Here is a 19523-nt window from a genome sequence, read left to right as displayed (position 1 = left end):
GTTCTTCAAACTTTTGTTTCTGAGCCATTCCTCTGAACTTGATACCCATACGATCAGAATGTCCCATCTGGTTAGTGTTAGCTAGAGAAAAGAAACATGAGTTTAAGTCAGGATTTGGCCAAATGCCGAAAGAAGAAAAGAATTATTATTATTATATATATATATATATATATATTTTTTCTTTTTTTTTAATAAATCAATAATGAATACTAAATAGAAATTAAAAGAATAATTAAGAGAAAAATAGGGAAATGATAATAATAATAGAATAATAAAATAACAAATTAATTTGTGGGTTGTCTCCCACTAAGCGCTTTGTTTAAATGTCGCAAGCTCGACAAAGAAACTGTTAAATATAGTCTATGAGTCCTGGGGGCGTTTCGTCTAAGTGTAGAATTTGCGAATCCTCGTTGGTTTCCGCATAGTGATAATGTTTCAGACGTTGCCCGTTTACGGTGAACGGTTCTGTAGATTGTCCTTTTATTTCTACCGCTCCACTGGGAAAGATTTTAGTGATATGAAAAGGTCCTGACCATCTGGATCGTAGTTTTCCCGGGAATAACTTTAGTCTAGAGTTAAATAAAAGTACTGCGTCGCCTTGCTTGAAGATTTTCCTTGATATACGCTTGTCATGCCATTGTTTTGTTCTTTCTTTATAGATTTTGGCATTTTCATAGGCGTCTCTTCTGAGTTCCTCTAATTCGTTTATGTCAAGGATTCTCTTTTCACCGGCGGCTTTATAATTCAAATTTAAATTTCTAATAGCCCAATAGGCTTTATGTTCTAATTCTACCGGGAGGTGACAGGATTTTCCATAAATGAGCTTAAATGGGGTCGTCCCTATGGGAGTTTTATAAGCATTTCGGTATGCCCACAAAGCTTCTGGTAATTTCAATGACCAATCTTTCCTTGAAGTGGCGACCGTTTTTTCTAGTATTTGCTTGATTTCTCTGTTAGATACTTCCACTTGTCCACTGGTTTGAGGGTGGTAAGGTGTTGTTATCCTATGTCTCACTCCATATTTAAGTAGTAGTTTTTCGAGTACCTTGGATATAAAGTGTGATCCACCATCACTGACTACTATTCTTGGGATGCCAAATCTCGGAAATATTATATTTTTAAAGAGTCTAGTTACTACTCGGGTGTCATTTGTTGGAGAAGCTATAGCTTCGATCCATTTTGATACGTAGTCAACTGCCACGAGTATGTATTTGTTACCGAAAGAGGATGGGAAAGGTCCCATGAAGTCTATCCCCCACACGTCAAAAATCTCTACTTCCAAAATACCTTTTTGTGGCATCTCGTCACGTCTAGATATGTTTCCCGTGCGTTGACATCTGTCACACTCCTTAATAGCCGCATGTACGTCCTTCCATATAGTTGGCCAATAAAAGCCAGCTTGTAGGATTTTAGAGCAGGTCTTGGATGTACTTGTGTGTCCACCATAAGGCGCAGAGTGACAGTGTTGGATTATATTTTCTACCTCTTCTTCGGGTATACATCGACGGAAAATACCATCGGGACCTCTTTTGAAAAGTAAGGGATCATCCCAGTAATAGTGTTTTATGTCGTGGAAGAATCGTTTCTTCTGCTGGTAAGATAAAGTAGGTGGAACTATTCCGGCAGCTAAATAATTGACTAGATCAGCGTACCATGGTGTGACAGATATAGCTAAGGTGGTTTCTACTTGCATGTCGGAGTTGTTCTCTTCCAAAGTAGCTATGAGTTTATCATACGAGAAATCATCATTAATGGATGTTCTTTCCGGTTCAAGGTTCTCAAGTCTAGAGAGGTGGTCTGCTACTACGTTTTCAGTTCCTTTCTTGTCCTTGATTTCTAAGTCGAATTCTTGTAGTAACAAGATCCATCTTAGGAGTCTAGGTTTAGCATCCTTTTTTGTTAAAAGGTACCTGATAGCAGCGTGATCAGTGTAAACTATTATTTTGGCTCCTACCAGGTAAGAACGAAATTTATCTAGCGCAAATACCACTGCTAGGAGTTCTTTCTCGGTTGTGGCATAATTCATCTGTGCTTCATCCAGGGTTCTGCTAGCGTAATATATAACGTGAAGCTTTTTATCCTTTCTTTGTCCTAAAACAGCACCTACAGCATAATCACTGGCATCGCACATTATTTCGAATGGTTCATTCCAGTCTGGTGTCTGCATAATGGGTGCGGAGATCAATGCTTGTTTAAGAGTTTGAAATGCTTTTAAACAGTTATCGTCGAATATGAATTCAGCATCTTTCATCAACAGTCCGGTTAAGGGTTTAGTTATCTTAGAGAAGTCTTTGATGAATCGTCGGTAAAAACCGGCGTGTCCTAAAAAACTTCGTACTTCTCTCACAGTTCTTGGGGTTGAAGATTTTCGATTACCTCTATTTTGGCTTTGTCTACTTCAATTCCTCTGTTCGAGATGATGTGTCCTAAAACAATGCCTTCTTGTACCATAAAGTGGCACTTTTCCCAATTAAGTACTAAGTTTACTTTTACACATCGCTCCAGAACTCTTTCCAGGTTTTCAAGGCATTCTTCGAAACTTTGTCCGTATACAGAAAAGTCATCCATAAATACTTCCATGATGTTTTCGAGAAAGTCGGCGAATATTGCCATCATGCATCTTTGAAAAGTTGCAGGGGCATTACACAGACCAAACGGCATTCGTCTATAAGCGAAGGTACCAAAAGGGCATGTGAATGTTGTCTTTTCTTGGTCATCAGGGTGAATTGGTATTTGAAAGAAGCCTGAATAACCGTCTAAATAACAGAAATGTGAATGTTTAGCTAATCGTTCTAACATTTGGTCAATGAATGGTAAAGGGAAATGATCTTTTCGGGTTGCTTTGTTTAGTTTCCTATAATCAATGCACATTCTCCATCCCGATTCGATTCGTTTAGTTATATTTTCTCCTTTTTCGTTTTCAATAACGGTTATGCCTCCTTTCTTTGGTACGACGTGTACAGGACTAACCCATTTGCTATCAGATATAGGATATATAATACCTGCTTCCAATAACTTGGTTATTTCTTTCTTTACTACCTCACTTAGGATCGGATTTAGTCTTCTATGGTGTTCCCTAGAGGTTTTACAGTCTTCTTCTAACATGATGCGGTGCATACAAATAGAAGGGCTTATTCCTTTAAGATCGGTGATGTGGTATCCTAGTGCGGTTGGATATTTTCTTAAGATATGTAGGAGTTTTTCTGTTTCGAGTCTTCCTAGATCTGCATTAACTATCACAGGTCGTTCAAGTTCTAAGTCTAGGAATTCATATCTCAGATTTTTGGGAAGTGTTTTCAAATCAGGGGTTGGTTTGTTAAGACACTGCGTAGGATCCGGTGTTATTGCTAGGCATTGTTTAGATTTGTCCTCTAGAAGATAGTCTGATGATTTGTCTTCTCCTGACTCTGCTTCTTTTATGCATTCATCGATGATATCCATGAAGTAACATGTATCTTCTATTGCAGGTGCTTTCAAGAATTGGGAAAGAATGAATTCAATTTTCTCTTCGCCTACTTCGAAGGTGAGTCGTCCTCGTTTTACGTCTATGATTGCACCGGCAGTTGCTAAGAATGGTCTTCCTAGTATAATAGGTGTCGTATCATCTTCTCTAATGTCCATAATTGTGAAGTCAGTGGGAATGTAAAACTGACCTATGCGTACGGGAACGTTTTCAAGGATTCCTACAGGATATTTGATGGAACGATCTGCTAATTGCACAGACATTTTGGTCGGTCTTAATTCTCCCATTTCCATATGGATAAAGGCATAACGCTAATTCCGGCTCCTAAATCGCATAAGGCTTTGTCGATGACAAATTTTCCTATGTGACAGGGTATAGAGAAACTACCCGGATCCTTGAGTTTAGGGGGCATGTTTTGGATTATAGCGCTACATTCGGCAGGGAGTGTAACGGTTTCGCTATCCTCAAGTTTCCTTTTATTAGAAAGAATTTCTTTTAAGAATTTAGCATATGAGGGCATCTGCGTAATAGCTTCGGTAAACGGAATTGTAACGTTTAATTGTTTAAGGAGATCAACAAATTTTCTAAATTGGCCTACATCTTTGGTTTTAACAAGCCTTTGAGGGTAAGGTATGGGTGGTTTGTAAGGTGGTGGAGGTACATAAGGTTCCTTCTTTTCTAGGGTTTCCTTATTACTCTCTTCCTTTTCCTTAGGTTCACTTTCCTCAGTAGATTTCTTAAGGTTTTGGTTTTCTATCCTTGGGTCAGACGGTCCTTCCACTTCCGTTCCACTTCTCAATATAATTGCATGAGCTTGGCTTCTCGGATTGGGTTGGGGCTGTCCAGGGAATGTACCAGTTGGTGCAGCAGTAGGTGCTTGTTGTTGAGCTACTTGAGATATTTGCGTTTCCAGCATTTTGTTATGGGTAGCCAGGGCATCTACTTTGCTTGCTAGTTGTTTAAGTTGTTCGCCAGTGTGTATGTTCTGGTTTAAGAAATCTTTATTGGTTTGTTGTTGGGAAGCTATAAAGTTTTCCATCATGATTTCCAAGTTGGATTTTCTAGGGGTATTATTGTTAGGATTCGGTTTCTGATATCCCGGAGGTATAGATGGGGCTTGACTTGGAGACTGTCCAGGTGCGTATAAAGCATTATTACTCTTATATGAGAAGTTTGGATGGTTCTTCCAATTTGGGTTATAGGTATTCGAATAGGGGCTTCCTTGAGCATAGTTTACTTGCTCTGCTTGGATTCCAGTCAAGAGTTGACATTCCGCAGGAGTGTGGCCTTGGATTCCACAGACCTCGCAATTCTGAGTTATAGCAACCACGGCGGCTGGAGGTGATACGTTTAAACTTTCAATTTTCTGGACCAAAGCATCCACTTTTGCATTGACGTGATCAAGGTTACTTATCTCGTACATGCCAGTTTTCGGTTGAGGTTTTTCCACCGTTGTTCGTTCGGTTCCCCACTGATAGTGGTTTTGGGCCATGCTCTCGATAAGCTGGTAAGCATCAGCGTAAGGTTTGTTCATTAGTGCACCACCTGCAGCGGCGTCTATTGTTAACCTTGTGTTGTATAAGAGACCATTATAAAATGTGTGAATTACTAACCAGTCTTCCAAACCATGGTGTGGGCAAAGTCTCATCATGTCTTTGTATCTTTCCCATGCTTCGAAAAGAGACTCGTTGTCTTTCTGTTTAAATCCGTTTATCTGGGCTCTTAACATAGCTGTTTTGCTTGGCGGAAAATATCGGGCAAGAAAAACTTTCTTCAACTCGTTCCATGTGGTGACTGAGTTGGAAGGAAGAGATTGAAGCCATCTTCTAGCGCTATCTCTTAATGAGAAAGGAAAAAGACGAAGTCGAATTGCCTCTGAAGTGACACCATTAGCTTTAACAGTATCAGCGTATTGGACAAATACGGATAAATGAAGGTTTGGATCTTCGGTAAGATTTCCAGAGAATTGGTTCTGTTGCACAGCCTGCAACAACGAAGGTTTAAGTTCAAAGTTGTTTGCTTCGATTGCGGGCGGAGCAATACTTGAATGCGGTTCATCTTGCGATGGAGCAGCGTAATCTCTAAGAGCACGAGCTGGTTCTGCCATCTTGGTTAAAGAAGGAAAATCTTTGAGATCAGGAAGGTCTATAGGAGGGAGATTGTTTTCAGCACGATATTCCCGAATTCGTCGTAAGACTCGGAGATATAGTTCGATATCGTTGATTCGTAAATAGAGCGGTTCGCCTTGAGAGCGAGTGCGTGGCATACAAATCAACGAAAGAAAGAAAATAGAAGGAAAAGAAACCTTAGTCTCTACAGCGTAACGGAAGAGTTACGATATCGATTGAATAAAAGTCCCCGGCAACGGCGCCAAAAACTTGATCGCTCAACTGGGTGAGTCGAGAATGGGATACAAACTGCAAGTGCACAGTTCTATCGCGTAGTTTTAAAAGATATCGATCCCACAGGGACTTATGAATCGATATACCGTTATCTAAGGTTACTACGTAAATCTAAGGTGAAAATGTTTGATTGTTTGGGAAAAAAACTAAGAGCTAAACTAATATCTAGATTAAATATTAATAAAACGGATATCGGTATGTAGTTCGTCAAAACTAGGGAATCAAGTCTTTGTTGGTTTCTTGATTTTAAAATGAATCGTTTCGGTTAACTTTATTGGTTAAAGGTCCTATCTCAAACTCTCGCTCTGTTGAATAAACCATGATTTTATATTAATGTTGCTGTCACTTATAATTAAGTCAAAAACCATATTTTGAAAGCAATAAAGTTGCAGAAACTCTTTTTAAGAAAATATTGACCGTTTTAAACACCCTTATCTCAAACTCTCGCTCTGTTGACTTAGGTTATATAATTAAATCCAAATGCTTAACTCTCGTCCTCACATTCAATCTTTAAAAATACTTTTTGGAAAAGGTCAGAATTTAATTAACTCTAAAACTTGCTCTCGCCCTGATCTAGAATTAATGCCTAACTTACACTGTCCAGTTAAAATCTCAAACTCTCGCTCTATTGATTTTAACTTCTTTATGTCTTTTACTTTTGTAAAAAATCTTGTTATTAAACCTGTAAGTTGAGACCGTAAAAAGATTGATTTTGATTTTAAGTTTAGATAGACCGACTCAGTCTTGATCCCTTATTCTGCTTACTTTACATACCGATACCTAGGCAAATTAGCCAGACATGCTAAATAAATAAGAATTTATATCATGCATAAACAGACTCATTCCAGGCAGATAATATAGATAAATAATAAAACGAAATATTAAATAATGATTAAAGAACCTGAATGCGTAATACAATAGTCTTGAACACTCCACCACAAGCCGGTAGGATTTGTTCTTGGATTCTTCAATTAAACAGTAAATTAAATCAAGGAAATAAAACTGGAATATAACGTAAGGTTAAATCCAGTATAAAGTTGCACAATAGTTTCCGGTGTAGAAACTATTATGCGAAAAATATCTAAAAGCTAAAACGGGAAAGGTAAATTTGCAAGGGAAAAAGAATGTAAAGCTTGCAAAAGAAATAAATAAAATAAACAATGTTAAGTGCTGGAAAAGAAAAAAAAAAAAAAAAAAGCAAAAGCGTGAAAAGAAAATTGGCAGAGCTTCGGCAATATGAGCGTGGAAAAACCGGAGGGACTTTTAGGTTTTTGAGATGGCTATTTATAATAGTGTTGGTAACTGCTTTCCGTTTCTCCCATTCTTCAACGTGGCTACATGCACGGCGTGGATATAGGAGACCAACTTCTCAACGTTCTTCTTCAAGTCTTTCTGAGGGCGTTACTTGCGCCAAAAAGGTAGTGGAATTGTGTGACGCTCGTCACACTATGTGTGACGTCCGTCACAAGGCTGTTTTGCGTGACGCTCATCACGCACCCTGTGACGTCCGTCACAGGCACAGCGTTGGTGACTTGTGCGCTTTGGGCTGGGCTTTGGCATTTGGTCCCTTTTCTCTCCTTTTTGCACCTCCTTTTCTTCCATTTTCACTTGTTCTTCAAAATAGACTACCTGCGACAATTAGGAAGAAAATACCACGTAATATCTCATAAAATGCAGTAAACCGAAATAAATAGTCATAGAATTTAATGGAATTAAGTCCTAAAATGTGATATAATTTCGTGTTATCATGCAATCTTGAACTCACTTCACAACTCTTCCATCATTTTGTTGTTCAGATTAGATCCATTATCAGTAATGATCTTATCTGGCACACCATAACGACATATAAGATGGTTCTTGACAAACTTCACGACCACCTGCCTGGTCACATTTGCATACGATGCATCTTCAACCCACTTGGTGAAGTAATCAATTGCTATGAGAATAAACCTGTGCCCATTGGACGCTTTCGGCTCAATAATGCCAATCATGTCAATTCCCCACATAGAGAAAGGCCATGGTGATGAAATCAAATTCAGAGGTGTCGGAGGAATATGAATCTTATCCGCATAAATCTGACACTTATGGCATTTCTTCTCGTATTTGCAGCAATCAGACTCCATTTTCAGCCAATAGTAGCCTGCTCTCAACATCTTTCTAGCCATGGCATGTCCATTGGAATGAGTACCAAATGAACCCTCATGGACCTCAGTCATCAACAGGTTTGCTTCGTGTCTATCCACGCATCTGAGTAGAACCATGTCAAAATTTCTCTTGTAAAGCACTTCGCCATTGAGGTAGAAACTACCTGACAATCTTCTGAGAGTTTTCCTATCTTTCACAGATGCCCCAAGCGGGTAAACCTGGTTCTAGAGGAAACATTTGATGTCATAATACCATGGCTTATTATCTTTCGCTTCTTCAACTGCAAATACGTGAGCTGGTCTGTCCAAGCGCATCACAGTGATATTGGGAACTTCATTCCAATATTTGACCACAATCATGGAAGCGAGCGTAGCAAGAGCATCTGCCATCCGGTTATCCTCTCGAGAAATATGATGGAAGTCAACCTCAATAAAGAAAGTTGAAATCCTCCTCGCATAATCTCTGTATGGAATGAGACCAGGCTTATTCGTTTCCCACTCACCCTTGATCTGATTGACTACGAGGGCCGAATCACCATAAACATCAAGATGCTTGATCCTCAAATCAATGCATTCTTCCAATCCCATAATGCAGGCTTCGTACTCAGCCATATTATTCGTGCATTTGAAAGTTAGCCTTGCTGTAAAAGGAATATGTGTGCCCTGAGGAGTAATGATTACTGCCCCAATACCATTTCCATACTGATTTACAGCGCCATCGAATACCATACTCCATCTGGAACCAGGCTCTGGCCCTTCATCGAGTGTAGGCTCATCACAATCTTTCATTTTCAAATACAGAATCTCCTCATCTGGGAAGTCGTACTGAACAGACTGATGATCTTCAATAGGCTGATGTGCCAAGTGGTCAGCCAAGATACTACCTTTAATAGCTTTCTGAGCTCGATACTCGATATCATACTCAGATAACAACATCTGCCAACGGGCAATCCTCCCGGTTAAAGCAGGCTTCTCAAAGATATACTTGATTGGATCCATTCTGGATATCAACCAAGTTGTATGATTTATCATATACTGGCGTAAGCGCTTAGCGGACCAAGCCAAAGCACATCATGTCTTCTCAAGCATTGAGTATCGAGACTCACAATCAGTGAACTTCTTACTTAGGTAGTAGATAGCATACTCTTTCTTTCCGAATTCGTCTTGCTGACCAAGGACACAACCCATCGAGTCTTCAAGAACTGTCAGATACATGATCAAAGGTCTTCCTTCCACAGGCGGAGACAGGATCGGAGGTTCAGACAGATACTCTTTGATACTGTCGAAAGCTTTCTGGCAATCCTCGGTCCAATCATGAGACTGATCTTTCCGGAGGAGCTTGAATATCGGTGCACATGTGGCAGTCATGTGGGATATGAATCTGGAAATATAATTCAAGCGGCCAAGAAAACCTCGGACTTGCTTCTCAGTTTTGGGCGCAGGCATCTCTTGTATTGCTTTGACCTTTGCAGGATCAACCTCAATACCTCTTTCGCTGACAATAAAGCCCAATAACTTGCTAGAACGGACTCCAAATGTACACTTGTTGGGATTCAGACGAAGCTTGAACTTCCTCAGACGTTGAAAAAGCTTCAACAAATGCTCTACATGTTCAATTTCCGTTTGTGACTTAGCAATCATATCATCAACATATACCTCGATCTCCTTGTGCATCATATCATGAAACAAGGTAGTCATAGCTCGTTGATACGTGGCTCCGGCGTTCTTCAAACCGAAGGGCATCGCTCGATAACAGAATGTTCCCCAAGGTGTGATGAATGTTGTCTTCTCCATATCCTCGGGTGCCATTTTGATCTGATTATATCCGGGAAATCCGTCCATAAAGGAGAAGATATTAAATTTAGTTGTATTGTCTATCAACATATCAATGTGTGGTAGAGGAAAATCATCTTTCGGACTAGCTTTATTTAATTCACGGTAATCCACACACATCCGAACTTTTCCGTCTTTCTTAGGCACGGGCACAATATTGGCCACCCATTGAGGATACGTAGAAGTCACTAGAAACCCCGCATCAATTTGCTTCTGAACTTCCTCTTTGATCTTCACTGCCATATCAGGATGAGTTCTTCTGAGCTTCTGCTTCACAGGCACACACTCAGGCTTCAAAGGCAGGAAATGTTGCACGATATCTGTATCTAGACCCGGCATGTCTTCATACGACCAAGCAAAGATGTCGACATATTCTCGTAGCAATTCGATCAACCCCTTCTTAACAGATTCTTCCAGGAGTTCCCCAATCTTCACTATTCGAACACAATCTTCAGACCCTAAGTTGACTGTTTCCAGATTCTCAAGATGCGGCTGAAGGATTTTCTCTTCATGCTCAAGTAGACGGAAAATCTCGTCAGGAATCCCTTCAACATCATCTTCCTCTGCCTAAAATACATGGAACTCAAAATTGGGAGATGACGTTGGATCATTATGTTCAATGGGTTTAGAAGTCAACCTGCATAATGATTTTGGATTAAAAGCTTTTTAGAAATCAAACAAGGCAATCATTATGCAGATGAAAAGGTTGATTTTATTCTTGTTTAGGGTTTTTTGTGATCACCAATTTCATGCAAAAAAGCAAAAAGTGAAAACAATTGGAAAAACAAACATTTAGCATGAATTTATTGAATGAAAATATCATTGTATTAAATATTGCCAACAATGTCATCACTTCTCCTTTTGGCATGGGAGAAGGGTTTTTAAACAAAGTGATTATTACTTTGATTTATGAATGACTGTAGGAACATCCACAGCGACCCAATTGTGACAGATCCCTCCAGGGATGACAAAATTGTCAGAATCCTCTGCATCCTCTTCCAAGACGGCAGCAGCTTCTTCCTCCTGACCGGTGTGGATGAAACCTCCACTCTTGAACAACCCTTTCTCATTGAAGACCCTAGAAGAAAAGCCAATGCCAGCCCGGGACTTGTTGTCTTCCAGCTCGATCATTTTTCCTAGACCAGCAATTGCACCACATTCAATGGCCAATTTCGCATCTCTATAGGAAACAAATGAAGGAGTTCTCTTCTCAACAGGCTCGGCTATAGATAAAGCTTGGAAAGGAGTTCCAACTTCATCCTTAGCATCAATGTATGAGAAGGAAGACAAGTGGCTAACCAGGAGAGCCTTTTCTCCCCCTACCACTACCAGTTTCTTATTCTTAACGAATTTCAGCTTCTGGTGTAGGGTGGATGTCACGGCGCCAGCCTCGTGAATCCATGGTCTGCCTAAGAGACAACTATATGATGGGTGAATATCCATAACCTGGAAGGTAATCTGGAAATCACTTGGTCCAATCTTGATTGGGAGGTCAACTTCCCCAATCACGGTCTTACGCGACCCATCAAAAGCTTTCACAACAACCCCACTCTGCCTCATGAGAGGCCCTTGATATGACAATCTAGAGAGAGTGGTCTTCGGCAATACATTCAAAGATGACCCAGTGTCCACCAACACGTTGGACATGGTGTCGTTCTTGCAATTCAAGGAGATATGTAAAGCCATGTTGTGGTCTCTTCCCTCCTCAAGGAGATCAGAGTCACATAAACTCAAAGTGTTACAAGCAGTAATGTTTGCAACAATGCTATCAAACTGTTCTATAGTGACATCATGATCAACATAAGCCAGATCCAAGACCTTCTGCAGAGCCTCTCTATGCGGTTCTGAATTCAGAAGCAAAGATAACACGGAGATTTTGGACGGCGTTTGTAGAAGCTGGTCTACAACGTTGTACTCACTCTTCTTGATGAGCTTCAGCATCTCATCACAGTCTTCTTTCGAATTGCCACTAGGGCCAACAGAAGTAAGAGTCTTTTGTACGGAGGAGGATTTAACAACAGGTGCCGGGTTCGGAGAATTCACCGCATTCCCAACCGGACGCTCAAAGAATCAGCAACAGCCTGAGGCTTCGGGGGTGCAGAAAACACACGACCGCTACGGGTCGACTCGCTGACATCAGCAATATTCACAACAGAGGGAGAAGGCAAGGGCACTTCTTTCCCATTTTCCACAGCCACAACATTGTAACGAAATGGGATTGCCTTTTCGGAAGAATACGGTACAGGACCGACAGGCTTGATAATCAGGGAAGGAGAAACCTTTTGCTTACTACCATCATACTTAATGATAACATGCTCGGGTATCCGAAACACTGGGGAAATGACGTTGACTTCTGGTTCATCTTCGTCAACATTCCTATTCTGAAGGATCTCGATGGTTCCTTCGTCCAGCAATTCCTGAAGATCTTTACGCACTTGGTGATAACCCAATCTGTTAACAGAGAAAATTCGGCATTTATCATGATCGTGCTCCAAATGACTGTAATCACACAGCAAACGGTGCAATTCAACAAGAGACTGTCGAATATGGCTAACATATTTGACCTTGTACTTGCCAGGGCAACCCTGGACCATGTTAACAGACTTCCCATGCTCGGGCAATGGGTTCTTTTTAACATTAGGACCTACGTCCTCAAAGCTCAGAATACCACACCTTACAAGGTCTTGAACCTTGATCTTCAGCTGCAAGCAATTATCCACATTGTGACCGGGAGCACCCGAATGACACACACAATGCAACTCAGGCTTATACCACCACTGAGGGTTAACAGGTATAGCCGGTGGGTCCCTCGGAGTAATCAATTTCCGCTATATCAAAGAGGGATACAGTTCTGCATATGACATTGGAATCGGAACAAAAGTGATCTTCTTCCTCTCATAACTCGTGCTGGCTTGATTACTCTTGCGAGGCTGGTACGCCTGCTGTTGAGGACGATGCTGTTGTTGCTGATATTGCTGAGAAGGTTGTTGATTGTTGTGCTGCTGATATTGTGAATTATCTCTGAAGACAGGTGCTATATGAGCCACCTTATGCTGGTTACCGGCTGGACGTGCGGTCTTCCTCTTTGCAGAGGGTCCTCTGGATTTAACATGGGAGGTCACAGCATGTGCCTCTCCATCTTTCTTCTTCGCAAACGCCCCATATCGTTTGGTAGAAGAGCCTTCATCTTTGGTTAGACGTCCTTCACGGACTCCCTCTTCTAGACGCATCCCCATGTTCACCATCTCGGTGAAGTCAGAAGGAGCGCTAGCAATCATCCGCTCGTAATAGAATGAACTCAAGGTCTTCAGAAAGATCTTGGTCATTTCTTTCTCTTCTAGCGGAGGAATAATCTGAGCTACCAACTCTCGCCACCTCTGGGCGTATTCTTTGAACGTTTCCTTGTCCTTCTGGGACATAGCCCTTAGCTGATCCCGATCGGGAGCCATATCCACATTATATTTGTACTGCTTGACGAAGGCTTCGCCAAGATCATTGAAGGAACGGATGTTCGCACTGTCCAAACTCATATACCAACGCAGTGCAGCACCGGACAGACTGTCCTGGAAGTAATGGATAAGTAACTGATCATTATCTGTCTGAGTTGACATCTTCCTGGCATACATGACCAGGTGGCTGAGAGGGCAAGTGTTCCTATTGTATTTTTCAAAGTCAGGGACCTTAAATTTCACAGGAATTTTCACACCGGGAACTAAACAAAGCTCGGCAACAGATTTGCCAAAGAGATCCTTTCCCCGAAGATTCTTCAATTCCTTGCGGAGTTCAAGAAATTGGTCATTCATAGCATCCATCTTCTCATGAACATCTGGGCCCTCAGACGGCTCAGAATGATAGATGGTGTCGTCTACCCTAGGAACGATATGCACGACAAGAGGAGGAACAACAAGGATCGGGCTAGATACCGGCATAGAAGCAAACATTGGAGCGGGAATATCAGGCATAAAGCTGGGAGGCATCCCCCACGGAAACCCGGCTGGCATGGCTGTTGGCGCAAAGTATGCACTGGCTGCAGGCACAGTTGAGGAAACAATCTCAAAGATGACTGTCCTCTGGGGAGGAGTTGAAGGTGTTGGAGACGACTCGCTCTGGGCAGCCAGGAACAATTCCATCAAAGCACTCAGTCTGGCGACTTCCTCCTTGAGTTCACGGTTCTCTTGCTCAAGATGATCCATCAATCAGGAAGAGTAGGCTCTGGTGTAGTACTGGTGACTCAGCTTGTCTTCAAAATAAATGAAGAGCAACAGAGTTAGACCACAAGACCAGAGGTTGAGAACAACACCTGCTTATGCAAATGATGCATGCAATGCTTGTGCATATGATTTGTTTTTATTTCAAAGGAACTCTAGGGTTTTATTTGCAAAATTGGGAAATATTAAGCATCTGTTCACATATGGAAATATTCTCATCAAATATATCGGAGAAAGAAGTACAGCATTGTCAATCATTACAAGAGAAAAGGAAAATAATCATCCTATGGATCCCTATAAATAGATCATCTGATACTCAGGGAACAGGACGATAAGATGCTCGAAGCTTCTTCACCTCTCTCTCGTATGCTGCTTCCATATCTGCTTTTTCTTTGGCGAGTCTGTTATACCTCCTTTTCCAAAACTTGGAAGACTGAGGAAGTAGAGAAGTCCAAGCATCGTCAGGATCATCAATAACCTGATGCTCGAGGAACTCAATCAGAGCGTCTTTCTCCTTAATTTGTTGAAGCAACTCTTCCCTTTCACGGATCCAGGCACGTGATAGGTCTTCGTCTCTCACCTCTTCTACTCCTTGATTAGGGAGGGTTGAAGGCCCAGCCACAACCAAAGGTGTAGGTCTCGGATAATCGTAAGGCATGAGATACTCAGATGCTCTCTTCCTTACCCAAGCAGTGTATGGTTCCAAAGCAATGCAATTCTTAGGACCCAACTCATTCCTGCATTTCTTATGGATCTTGCGCCAGGCGCGAACCATTCTGCTCTTCAAGCCTTGGGGATCTTTACCCTCCTGAAAGAACACACCTTCTAACAAAATGCTATTAGGTTTATCCTTTAAAGGGAACCCAAGCTGACGACGTGCTAACATAGGGTTGTAGCTAATTCCACCACATGTACCAAGAAGAGGCACATTGGAGAATTCACCACAAGAGTCGATAATCTGGACACCATCATATACACGGTTATACCAAGAGATATCATCATTAGTGAGAGACATAAGTCTCGTAGACCACCATAGACATCCCTTGTTCTCCTTGAAAGCTACCGTCTGAGGTAAGTGAGAAATAAACCACTTATACAACAGAGGCAAACAACACACAATAGCGCCACCACCCTTTGCATTCCTCATATGCAAAGAGAAATAGGTATCACCCAACAGAGTCAGAACGGGATTAAGAGCAGAGAAGATCCTAATGGCATTCACATCCACAAACTTGTCGATGTTGGGGAACAATACCAACCCATAGATGAGAAGTACAAATATGGCTTCAAAGGCATCCTCACTCATGGCCTTCCCATAAACGGTAGCTTGAGCAATGAGGAACTCAGAAGGGAGACCTTGAATTCCACCTTTGGTAGTCATATGAGCACGAACCAGGGATTCATCTATGTGCAACATGTCAGCTATCTCTTGAGAAGTAGGAATACTCTCCAAGCCACTGAATGACAACTGATCCAGAATCAATATACCCACCAGATAAGCATACTCCTCAAGGGTCGGCAACAGCTGAAAATCCGGAAAAGTGAAGCAACGGTACAGAGGATCATAAAACTGCGCCAACGTACTCATCAATCCTTCATCAACCTGAGTAGTCAAAAGAGGAAGAAGCTTCCCGAAGTGAGCTTTGAAACCCAAGGGATCTAGTACATAGGATGTCAGATTTCTTAACTCTTTCAAATCGGGTTGTCTGAAGCTGTACTTCTTTGTATGCCTTTTTTGTCTTTCCATGTCTGAAAATTTTGCAAAATAAACCCCTTAAGTTCCTTGAAAATTTTCTTTTTATCTGATGATATGGATGCAGATGAATGCATGAATGCATAAATGCAACAATCACACTCAAGGATCAAGCAAAGCACACCAGACAAAGGTCATGGGATGGCTCATATTGTCCTTAATATCAATCATCCATTTTGGTGGATTATGGTTTTCACCTTATCAACACCCAAGTTCCATTGATATTAACGACATATGAACGGTTCAACCCTCATTAATATCAATCATCCATTTTGGTGAATTATGGTTTACACCTTATCGACACCTAAGTTCCATTGATATTAAGGATGTATGAACGGATCAACCATGAATCAAGGGTTTGTTGCGAGTCACGAGCATGGATCTTGGTTAAGAACCACCCAAAGGGAGTGTACTATGGTTTAAACCTGCCAAGCATGTTCTACAAGAGGTTCCCATAGTCATCATTCCATCTTTCGAATATTATCGGAGGAACGAATACTCGTATTCCAAAAATATTCTCAAGAGAGACTCTTATGAGTGTAGTATCGCATAACAATCGCATCAAATCTTACATTTGAACGACCTCCGCACTACGTCCTAAAATAGGCCAAGATGGGCTTGGTAAACTACGGTCCTTGGCTTCTATGGTCTATATTGAAAGAATAATGTCTAACCACAATTTACTCGTGTGACATTATTGATCCAACATGACCTCCACCAAGTGAATGGACTCACAAGTCAACTTGCTAAGGAATAACTCCACACAAGTCAACGAGACTATGCCATTCTCCTATCATAAGTGCACTCGAGTTCGGGTATAGAACTCATCTCACAGAGATCACCAAGCAAGCAGGCAATTGATATATCAAGCAATTCAATCATTACAAACAATACAGTAATCCCAAATTGCACAAAAATATGTCATAAACAATATAATACAACAAGTGTGAAAAGTTGGCAAACCCACCAGGAACCTTTTGTCCCCAGCAGAGTCGCCACTTTTCTGTAGCGGTGTATTCGTTACCATTGGAGATATTGACTAAATCCAAGGTAAATCATACAAAGTCGAGTCGCCACCACACTTCTATTTATCCAAAGGAATGGCTAGAAAGCGAACAAAAACCTATAAAGTTTTACAAACAAAACTAGCAAAAGAGGGTCAATTATGGATCAGATCACATCATCTCATGGGCCTAGAACACGGCCATGCAACCATGCAAAGGAGAATTTCAAAATTTGCCAAATTTGGAAGTGTGCAAAAATCAATCTCATGGCCTATAAATAAGACCCTCATTGCTCAGAATTAAGGACCTCATGCCCAAGCTTTGAACCAGCAACCTCAAACCCTCACCATTGAAGGATAAACTTGGAGATTTTCTTTGAAAATCGAGTTTCAATTATCCATCTGTTTTGAGATTGAAACTCAAAGAGTCCATCCATTTCTTTGATCCATTTCACTTCCATCAAGCATCTGAAGCAAGGCCAAGCATAATTGAAAGCAAGATCGTGCCAATCTGAAGCTCCATTGAAGGTGAATTTTTCAGAATTTTCATATTTCCGATTCTCCCTTAATTCTTCACTATTCTTATTGATTTTTGGTTGTCTGAAGTCCTATCAATGTAGGCAAGAAGATTGAGTTTCTTTGAGGATAAACCGAAGCAACTCAGTTCATGATCCTCAAAATTCAAATCCCTGTATCTTTTTATATACTTGGAATTGGACAAAATTAAGGCCAGGTTCATGCTCCTGAGCATTTTTCGTTCAAATTAGTGTATTCACTTTTCATTTTCCTTTGAGTTGAGCTTGGACCAGTCCGATGGTCCTCACCGGAGAAGATGACCGGAGCTAGGGCTCCGGTGGTGTGTTGGCACGGTTCCAACCATCTGATCTGGTTCATAGCTTCTAATCTCATCCATCCAAATTGATTACCACACATGTGGGACAGTTGACTGAGGCATTGGTGGAACGCAAATTTCCAACCATCTAATCTGCCACCTCAATTGATGAGGGAGATCAGATGGCTCTTCTTTTTTTGAATTTCTGATTATTTCATTTAATCCATTATTTTTAATTAATTCATATCAATTTCATTTTAATCCAAAAAATATTGGACTTCACCAAAAATTCTCAAATATTTTCCTCTTTCATTTTATGAATTAAAATTATTTTTTGGATTAATGTTGATATTTTTCATGAATTAATTGTTTTTGTGCATATTTTTAATTGTTTAAAAATACTTCTGACTTTTCAAAAATTATGATTTTTTTTGTCTAAGGTCCTTTGACCTAGGATAAATCTCTTGGCCATTTATTTTGTGTTTTGAAGAGGTTTTAGGTTTTTGATCAAACATAATTTAATTTAAATGCATTTTAATTTGATTTTTAATTGATTAATTGTGTAGAAATTATGTTGAGCCATTTTTATTGACTTGTGAAGTTTGACTATATGTTTGGGTCTTGGTCAAGGTTGATTTGACTTTTGTTGTATTAAAATCATTGGATTTAGGGGATTGATGAAGTGTACATTTCATCTCCCAAAATGAATGAATGATTTTAGTTTGATAAAATTCCTCCCATGATCAATTTGTGTTTGTCTCATCTCCCCTCCCTCTTCATCTTCAATCCCATTTTATCCCATACCTTTCAATGACCAATGAAGTATCAATATCCTAAGGCTAATTGGTTCATCAATAACTTCATGTTAGATGAACCAATACAAGTATGAATGCGATTAGGTCCATCCTTTGATCATTTTCTTTTTGTGTGTCGTATGGTTTATTATACCATATCTCTAACACGCATTAACACCAAAATTTCTATTGCCCGACCACAGATACTTGTGACTTCTACATAAGTCCAATTACGATTGCTTAAAATAGCGCTAAATTTTGACCCAAAAGGCATAACATTCTAGTATGTGAGATTGTAAGTCTCACCCCTTTCATGGTATTGTGTGGAAACTTGGCCTTTTTTCCTTCCTTTGGAAGATGTCTTGGTTCAAGGATCCATGCTTGTGAATAGAGGGTTGAGTGTTCTCCAAAGAATGACTTAATAAATTGAAAAGCAAAACTTCACTAACATCTAATCAACTAACATTTGACTAAATTTTATTATTATTGCTTTTAATTTCAAGTCATTTACTTTATTCAATTTAAATTTAAGTCATTTACCATTTCATTTGCCATTTTACATATCATTTAACTTGTTTATGTTTATGCCATTTTCACTTTGCTCACATGAGCCATATATTATGATTGTATATATTTGTTTGTGTATCTTTCTTGTGTTTGTGGTCTTAGGACCTTAAAATACCTAATAAACAACAAAAAACCCTAAAAAATGTTTGTGTGGACTGTTGGATTCGATATGAGCTTTGGACTTAGAATTAGGCAACACTCCCTATGGAAAAGGACTTGGCCAATGCCAACATTTCTGAAACCAAGTTATTGTGATTTGAGCTTTCATCTGATACAAGTATTGGGATCCACTTGAGTTCATCTTCTACATGGTCTTTATGTAAATGTTACTTTGAACTTGTGTCTAATGCCTTATTTTGAGCCATTCAAGGAGTCTGTCATCTGATACATGGGAAGATTAAGAAGAAGACTATGAAGTTTCTAGCTTGGATGTGGCTATATTTATTTGATGCCTTTCTCTTTATTTTTCTACTTGCTTATTAATATTGCTTGACTTAAAGTCCAAAGGAAAAATGGGTTTCTAT

At 40.2% G+C, this 19523-nt stretch overlaps 1 pseudogene; it reads left to right on the top strand.

Annotated features, from left to right (window-relative positions):
- The first annotated feature begins 5085 nt into the window (after nt 1–5085).
- Nucleotides 5086–5185, top strand: LOC127089190 (uncharacterized; annotated as a pseudogene).
- The last annotated feature ends 14338 nt before the right edge of the window (nt 5186–19523 follow it).

Source organism: Lathyrus oleraceus, chromosome 5 (genome assembly GCF_024323335.1).
Source record: "Lathyrus oleraceus cultivar Zhongwan6 chromosome 5, CAAS_Psat_ZW6_1.0, whole genome shotgun sequence".
Classification (NCBI taxonomy): Eukaryota; Viridiplantae; Streptophyta; class Magnoliopsida; order Fabales; family Fabaceae; genus Lathyrus; species Lathyrus oleraceus.
This window is presented reverse-complemented; position numbering and strand designations above follow the sequence as displayed.